The 8,970-nt window shown below is 35.6% G+C and overlaps 1 long non-coding RNA gene across 1 annotated transcript; it reads left to right on the top strand.

Moving 5' to 3' along the window:
• Positions 1-6,796: 6,796 nt before the first annotated feature.
• On the top strand, positions 6,797-8,804 carry LOC122080161. Its single transcript, XR_006140612.1, has 3 exons — positions 6,797-7,073; positions 7,164-7,229; positions 8,466-8,804. It is a non-coding gene; the product is annotated as an uncharacterized LOC122080161 (long non-coding RNA).
• The last annotated feature ends 166 nt before the right edge of the window (positions 8,805-8,970 follow it).

Genomic DNA, 8,970 nt, shown 5'->3' with positions numbered 1-8,970 from the left:
TGATGACCTAAGATTATATTAGGGTTTTTAACAAATCTGGCCCGACCCGACCGTGTTTCACTTTTCCGTACCTTGCTAATAAAATAATATAAAAAAAGATTCCTTTTGCTTAAAGAAAATGACACGTACCCTCTATCCTATAATTGGAATATATGAAAAAGTTTAGCACCCATGTGGCTCAAATGATCAATGAATCATAGAACCTGTGGTGCAACTATGTAGCCTTTAGTATAGCATACATGCATGTAGCCTTGAAATAATGAATGTCACGGATGATATTGAGTGGCAAGAGGAGAAGAGATCATTGTGCCACGTGGCTCAAGTATAGCTGTTGTAGTACTCATGTGGTGTGACATAAGCGTGGAAAGGGGAGAAGGCAACACGTGGGTGGTGAACAACGGAGGGGTACTTGCTTGCTTTATTAGATGTGCCACTCGGAAAAAGTGTGACATATGTGTGTGATGTGTAATATTTGTGGGTATGTGTTGCGAGGGAGGGGATTAATCTTAGTTAATATAGAGGGAGAGAGCCAGAGCCCATTGGACCTTGTTTTGATTACTTGTGTTAGGTTATGGTAGAGCGGATCAAGTCCTTATTTGAGAACCATTCTCATATGAGATTGATCCGTATAAATAGAATCTACCCAAGAATTAATTATGTAATGAATTCTATTTGTGTGGATCAATCCGTACGAGAATGATTTTTATACAAAAATCTGATCCACACTCATGGTCATGTCCATCCTTCTCTAAAACCCCTTACACCCCAAAAAACGAAAAGAATTTTTCATTCAACCTTCAACCTTCATAATAGAGAATAAACAGTTGCGTCAAAGTTTGGAATATTACTTAGGCATAGATAGTGTTTCTCTCATATAAATATATCCATGATCCATGAAACAAATTCCTCATTGGCTACTTTAGTATGACTCACCCCCTCTCATGGCTTTCTACATTCTAGTGCTCTAGTGCTCTAGTGCTCTAGTTCTCTCCTTTTCTGTGTGTGTGAAAAATGACAAGTGTCCCCCAAGTATTTGCTTTTGTGATCATTTTTTAAGGTAACCATCTCCATCAAGTCAAAATTTGGTGTTGTGTAGGCATTTGGTAATTGAAAACCTTTCGGATAAGAAGAGATGAAAAGATAGCTCCACAATCGTTCCCATAAAAAAATAAAAAGATAGATCCACAGTCAATATTTCTCTCTCTAAAAGGAATTTGTTCAATCAAATCACTAGTCAATCTTTTTTATTTCTTTTACAAAGCCCACAATAGCCAGAACAGGACAGGACACATAAGGGGTCAGAAGGAAGTCCATTGGGCCATATTTATTACTAAGTATTAAACAACTATTATCTATGATCTTCTTCTGAACTTACCTAGACCTTACTGTCTATGTTTATTAACTATATAGGAAATATATCAAAGTTCACTTTAGATCATAGAAATCATCTATCTTCTGTAACTTTCTCTTTTATTGGGTTCTCTTTTAGCCATTTTTTGAAGTAACAAATGCTTCATAGCTTCTTTAGCCACCCAAAATTCAGATCTCTAATATTCTTTATCTGAATAGTAAATTAAAACATAATTAGCTAACCACTGTTCTCTTTGATTACAAGCCCCCACCTGTCCTACCAAAAAAAATACCCCACCTGAATGTATATTAACAAAGCCATCAACAGCAGTCAAAGAATTTTCCAACCACTTTGAATGGCCCAACACTTAGAAAGAAAGAGATATGTTCCAATTGTTTTAACCATTAACTAATGCATTGTTCTTGTTGTATTGCTCTCTTTTCGATTTTTATTATTCTTATTTTGTCTCTTTACGGATCCATGTAATCGATCCCATTTAGTTAGGATAAGACTGAGTTATTGTATTATGGTCAATAGTCAAGTTAGTACTCATTCTAAGTGACATATTATCCACGTGTCATCTACAAAAATTCATTTCTTTTAAAGTTGGAATATGGATGGTTTATGTAGTATACTAGTGGAGTTCAAACTCCAAAGGATCACACAAACATCTTTGTACTATTAATGATTTCCCTTCCATAGAAATGTTGATCAGTATTAATGCCTATCAACATCGATGATTCGATATTAAAACATGTTGTCGGAACCCGAAAATTACAATACTAAACATCTTAAACCTTAGTTACAAGACTCTAAAATTAAGTTGGGTAGCCTCCCACTTAGCCTCAAGAATCAGATTTTCAGGAATGAAGTAGGCTTCCCACTAAGAACATCATAGTTCCACCATGGAATCAGGTCTTGAGAACTTTGATATTAATAAACTGGAGAGCACTCAAAACAGAAAACCCCTAATATGATTCATTGAAACTTCTTTCCCACTTCTTTCTACAGGTAAAGCATATCTTCTCTTTATTGGAAGGACCCATGAAATCAACCTAGCTTTGCAGATGTTGGACATTAGAACCCACAAATTAGGAAGAGAGATTTAAAGAAAAATGGTGCACGTAAGGGTCTATTCTTTGCCTCTCTTTTGGGTTTTCTTTCTTTTTCATGGATGGCCATTAAAGACGTAAAGGTCTGATCTTAGTTGAGAAACTTGACCCTACTCTTGCTGTGTTTCAGCATCTTTTCACGTTGGGGATTATTTTGGCCACTTTTTTATGTTAAGGTTATAAGGATATTATCTGATGACGAAGTTAAACAGTAAGAACCACTTAGTACATGAGCTTGAGATGAGTCTTAATGGATGAGGAGACCATATGGTGCTCAGCCTGCCTAACTCAGAGTGAACTACTCAAAGTAGTAAGAATCGTAACTAATGGAAGTCCAACAAACTTATAGATCTATGACAGCTAGCTAGATATGTTACAGTTGTCACATATGGGCAAGGGGACTCTTCTAAGATATATTGTGGCCAGTATTGTAAGGGAGAGTTTGGTACTCATTCAATTTCAGAAACAACGTTTCGTGTCAAAAATAGAATTTTCAATTTCTGCGTCAAAATGTCGTTTAAAAAAAAAATATATGGTGTTTGGTGAATCTGTTTCAAAAAAGATTACCCTAGTTTTCACTTTTTTATATTTGGAACGGAACAAGGTTTTGTCATTCCATCATTTTGCATTTCTAACATTTTTTTCTTTTTCATTCTAAAAAATGGGAAAACCACCAAGTTAACATCAAATGCTTTATTCCTTGTTTTTTGTTCTCGCAAGACAAAAAAACGGTAGAAACATTTTTCTAGTTGACTACCAAACGCAGCCTAAGAATCTTGCTCAACTGCTTACTACAAATGCCAGTGTAATTAATTTTGGCCTAAGAGTGACTTGGTTCCATCTCATTGTCACTTTTGATTGCTTTAATCATATAGAAGATTTTGGCAAGAGATTGCTGCCTGATCATGTGGCTCCTACACCAGCACAAGCACCAATGAAAACATATGCAAATAGGAATATCAATTTCAGACCCAGCCCGATGTCAGGCCAAATCAAGGCCCAAAAAATGGTTCAGCCCGATTAATGCAAGTGCTGGACTTAAGAACAGACCGATTATAATCGATCGTTCTGGTCCAAGGACTTTATCTGTCGATCGCCTAACTGGACCAATCGATTATAAGCCCAATCCTTAATGGCTGTTTGAAATTCCTATTCTACCCCCAGGTACCAAACCATAAATACTTTCCCCACAATTTTTAATAGAAAGTGACACTTTGATGCACCTAATTTAACAAGACATTCTAAGGATCTGTTAAAGCCCACCACCAAGTTTAGGCAGAGTCCGTTTAGAGTACAACAATCTTGTAGTCCGTCTAAGGCCCGTTTAGCCTGATTATTGGAAGCCCAATCAAAACCCAAGCCCTACTGATCGATTATAAACCATACCATGCCTTCCCAATGTAAACACGATAAATCAAGGGGTCACGGTGCAAGGGTTGTTATTGGTCAAGCCTGATTGAGCCGCATAGGTTGACACATTTACGCCTTGGGTATCAACATGGATGGGATTTTTATTTCACTAGGAATGGGGAAAAGAACGTTGCCACGCTACATAGCGTACACTACTGCCTCCTTGTGTCTATCTTTCTCCTCTCTACAATAAAATGACATATCTACCCCTTATTGTAAGAGGGGAGAGAGAGAGAGGGGCTAGTGTACAAATACAATTCCATATTGGATTTTATAATTTGTAAAATTGTAGACTAAAAAATTTAGGTGGAGCTTCGGGTAAGAAAGATTAAAAAAAAAAAAAAAAAGTTTAGTACGTGGCAACAATCCAAGAGAATCTTTGCAGAGGTTTGCGACCTATCATGCGGCCTAGAAGAGTGATGTAGTAAATCTAACCATTGTATATATAGTAAATGGTCACTTTAAGCACATGTCAAATTTCAGCTTCAAATATAATTATTTAACTTCTCATCTGATACCATCATGCATCCCATTGTCATGTGCATCCTTTTGCTAATCCCATATTTTTCAACTCTTTGTTTTGGGACTTGGCAAAGTTGGATTGGTCTGAATTTTACATGTGAGTAGAAGACATTGGTTTCTACTTATCCACAAATTTTCAGTCCCATCAAAGTTGCAACTTGATAGAACTAAGTGCAGTCATGCACCAATTTCATGTTTACATTGCTATGTACTAAAAAATAAATAAATAAATAAATTTGATAGATTTCATTGCAATTGTTGGATCACAAAAAATTAAATTACATATAACTCCTTGATAAAACTACTTCCCTCAAAATCAGATTCCAAGGTTTGAAATTGTTAGAAGATATAATATTTTAACTTCTACTGATTATTAGTCGTAAAATAGTCATTTTTTGAAGGTAATGAAATGTAGTCAAAGTTAATACCATAAAAATATGCAGTCAATGTAGCAATAAAATGATTACTGATATCTAAACAGTTATTTTACCCCTGAAAATACATTATTCTATTAAATTTTTTTAACCTTGATTAACTGAGGGTAATCGTCCATTGGTCCATAGGCTTGGGTTGTTATGCAAACAGCTTTATGCTTTTCTCTTCTTGTCATCATCTAAACTTTATAATCATTTTAAAAAATAAAAGAAAACTTAAATATTATTTTGAATGAGTGTTGGGCACCCTCTAGCTATTATGGAGCTTCTGACTCAATCAATGGGAGGAACTTGGATTATAGGATATAAAGTTTTTTTAAAAGATAAGCAGAAAGAGTGACACAAGTTGAGCACCCCATCAACGTGTCTAGCTTTTTCCTTATTTCTTTTTAACAATTGCAATTTGGTCTCTTTTTTTTTCAAAATTCACATTATAAGCTTATCCGAAATTTAAGTCAATGTCACTTTAAACTTCATAGCTTGAAGTTTGCCAAAAAAAGGAAGCTTGAAGTGAAAACTAAGTTACTAGGATTTTGCTCTTAGTACTCACCTAAGTTAATTATATATATATTTTTTTTTTCTTTTGGTACCAAAGTTATTAGATTATAATTAGAAATTTGCAGCCAACAATCTCCTTGAAGTGGCAGAATGTAGAATTGGACCAAGTGGACTTTCAGATAACTTAAGGAGTTCTCATTTCTCTTAATCACAACCCATCCGTAAGGGTAAAGAAGAAAGATTTCTTCCTTCTTTTTTTTTTTTTTTTTTTTGGGGGGGGGAGGGGGGTGGGGGGTGGGGGGGGGTGTGAGCGTGGGGGGTGGGGGTGTGTGTAATGTATAAGGACTAAGTTACTTGACACAACCTATCATTACACACACTACAGCAACAACAATATCTAAAACAATATCCCAACTTAATGGGACCGGTTCCATGGGGATTCCAAGCAAAGGCGAGTGCAAGGATCCATGTAGAAAGATTGAGAGGTTATGGCCAATTACAATAAGTGTTGACTGTCAACTTGAGAAACCATGCATTACAAATTAGCCATTGGCTTATAACGACAGACTATAATAAGGTATCGACGGTCTACCTGACGCACTATATGGATCAATCAAGCCAAAGTGTCATATATGCATTATATCCATCACCAAGATAATCCATCACCTAACATACTTTCATGAAAGGTGGAATGAGATAATGAAATCGCAATAGTCTCGTTAAGCACGAAAGTAACAATTCGAACACTCAACTCCGCGTTGAAAACTATGCCATCACACACAACTCCGTATTAAAAATTAGACATGCAACACAAAACTCCACATTAAAACTAAAAATACGAATGGTTTTTTATGCAAAGTAAAGAGAAATTTTTTTAACCATATTTAGTAATGATATATTTTACATATTATAGCAAAGGGTTTTTTATACAAAGTAAAGAGAAATTGTATTACCATTTATGGAATGATTTGAAGTTAATTGTATAATCACATAGGATAATGATTACATATATTACTTTTTTAAATATAAAAATTTCACTTTCCTTTCCTTTAATTCCCCTTATAATCAAACATAGCCCTAATTTATTGATATAACAATTGCATCAAGTGAAATCATGATCCTCCTTATTTCTAGTCCAGCCCATTTGGTTAATGGATCCAAACATCAACACGTAACAACAGCCCACAAATTAGAAGGTACGGCTCGAAGATGTCCAAAACCCATCTTCTCCCTAAATTCCGAGTCTTCTCAACTCAGTTCACTAAAGTTACAAGTCATGTGATGGGATAAAATGTATATATATATATATATATATATATCTACATTTTTTAAATATTATTTTTATTCTACTTGTCAAATCATAGACTTAAAATTAATTTTATAAATATTTAAAGTTTTTTTTTTTTTTCTCATTTAATTTCCCTCACAACCAAACCAAACGGATTTGTGTAAGAAGAAAGTATTCCTTCACCCGAGGAGTGAAGGAAACTTTCGCGAAAATAACGCTCGAAAGTCCAAAAAATAGTGCACGGAAGTAACGCTCCGAAGTCCAATTGGATATGGATTATGGAGCAAACTCAGCAAAGGCGAAGGTTACGAGTAGATCGAGTTACGACTTACCAAAGTAATAGTTTTAAAATTAAGAACAGTGGGAGCGCGATGATGATTCTTGATTGATTTTGTTTGATCTCCGTCTCTCTCTCATCTTCTGTTTTCTCTTCTTGGTTCTTATTTTATACCAATTGGGTAAGACGATAATCGATCTCTCTTTTCTCGTCTCATGATCTGTTATTTTTATTGTTTTTCTTTGTTTATGTGTTAATTCTTCAATTGAAGGTTTTTGAAGGATGGAACCGATGGATATCGTTGGGAAATCGAAAGAGGATGTTTCTCTTCCGAAAGGTGAGATTTTCTTTCTTGCCCTAGTTTTGGTTTGGAGTGCATATCAGTTGTTGTTGCAGAATTTCATCCCTTGATTCATTGTATTCTGTATTAGAAGAGTAGATTACTGTCATTACATTGTGAATAACTGATAGTAAGTTGCAGCTGTAGTTTACTTCAGAGACTAAATACCACAGTTAGGAAATACACCAGGGGAAGGGGGAAATGGAAGTAGAAATTTATTGGTTGTATGCTCATTCTATTTCTCAGGACAGAGTATTAGGTTAAAATTTTTGCCGGGTTGGACGCACATTTGGAACCCGGATACTTCGAAAATAGATAATTATTTTGTATTAATCGCTCTTTCGCAATGATATTGTGTACAACAGAACATGTCTAGCATAATAACACCATATGCATCCTTATTGGTTCAGCTGTGCCCATTGGAATCACCAAAGTTGCATATGTTTGAAGGTCTTAGGGTTCTTTTAATTTTAAACTGGAATTCTTTTGGAAATTTATTATCTTTCAGATTGTTTGGCATCTAATGTCTGGGTAAGGAAGTTGTTATGAGTACTCACTAGTTCTTTGCAGACCTTTTATATTTCCATCCTGTTTAAACTCCTTACTGCTGATTTATAATCACTCTGATAACCTCCTTTTAAATTTGTGGTAATATCACCTTGTTCACAGATGTAGCAGTGCTGATTGTCTCAGCCACATTTTCCATCCGTATAACAAAGGATGTTTTCCAATGAATATTGGTGTGGAACTAAGAACAACTTATTATATCTCATGGAAGTTAGAAGAGGTGTTCTTTTGAGTCGTAACTAACCTGATATTGGAGGTGTCAACTAGCACAGCTGTTAATGGCAGTTGCCTGTTGTTGCCATCTATTGGAATCGAATCCCACCTTTGCTTTTGAGGAGGGGGTTGGGGGGAAATTTATGAACATCCCCACCCCCAAAAAAAGACAGAAAAGAAAAGATATTGAACACCTAAATGTACAGCCTCTGGTGATAGTACAGGTCAACAACTCATTCTTTTCTCTTTGATGTTGTGGTTACTTTTAGTATGTAAAGGTTGTATAGGAGGATGCATAAACAGTATTGGTTGTATGCACATGCTGTAAAAACTTGAACCGGTTTTATTGGTTGTCCTTGTATTATTTTCTTCTTCTTCTTTTTTTCTTCCCCCCCCCCCCCCCCTTTTTTCCTGTTTGGGCTTGCTCATGTGAAAATTTTACTTCATTTGCAGCAACTATGTTTAAGATCATTAAGGAGATGCTACCACCAGATGTTCGTGTTGCAAGAGATGCTCAAGATCTTCTTGTTGAGTGTTGCGTTGGTGAGTTAAAATAGCTGCAACTGTGGTTATGTTGATAGGGATGAATACCATTTCCTGTACTTCCCCTTGATCAGTGTATCTAGCTGCCACTTTGTTTCCCTTTTTGAGCAAAAAGGTTTTGAATTGTTCTATGGAATGGAGCTAGTTTTCAATTTCCTTGCCATTTTAATTTCATGAAAGTTTTGAATTTGCATATACTTTCAATTTTCATTTTCGCTTTGTAAATGATGGTAAATATCTCTATACATACACACACACACACACACACACACACACACACACACACACACACAACAACAACAACAATTCAACCTTATCCCAACTAAATGGGGTCGGCTACATGCATAGTTTTTAAGGTACTGATGCGGTCTAGAGATGGTAAGGCAATGCTCCGCCTTACGTGAAGTGGCGATTT

Source organism: Macadamia integrifolia, chromosome 5 (assembly GCF_013358625.1).
Source record: "Macadamia integrifolia cultivar HAES 741 chromosome 5, SCU_Mint_v3, whole genome shotgun sequence".
Classification (NCBI taxonomy): Eukaryota; Viridiplantae; Streptophyta; class Magnoliopsida; order Proteales; family Proteaceae; genus Macadamia; species Macadamia integrifolia.
Note: the sequence above shows the minus strand (reverse complement) of the source record. Positions and strands in the feature narration are given on the sequence as shown.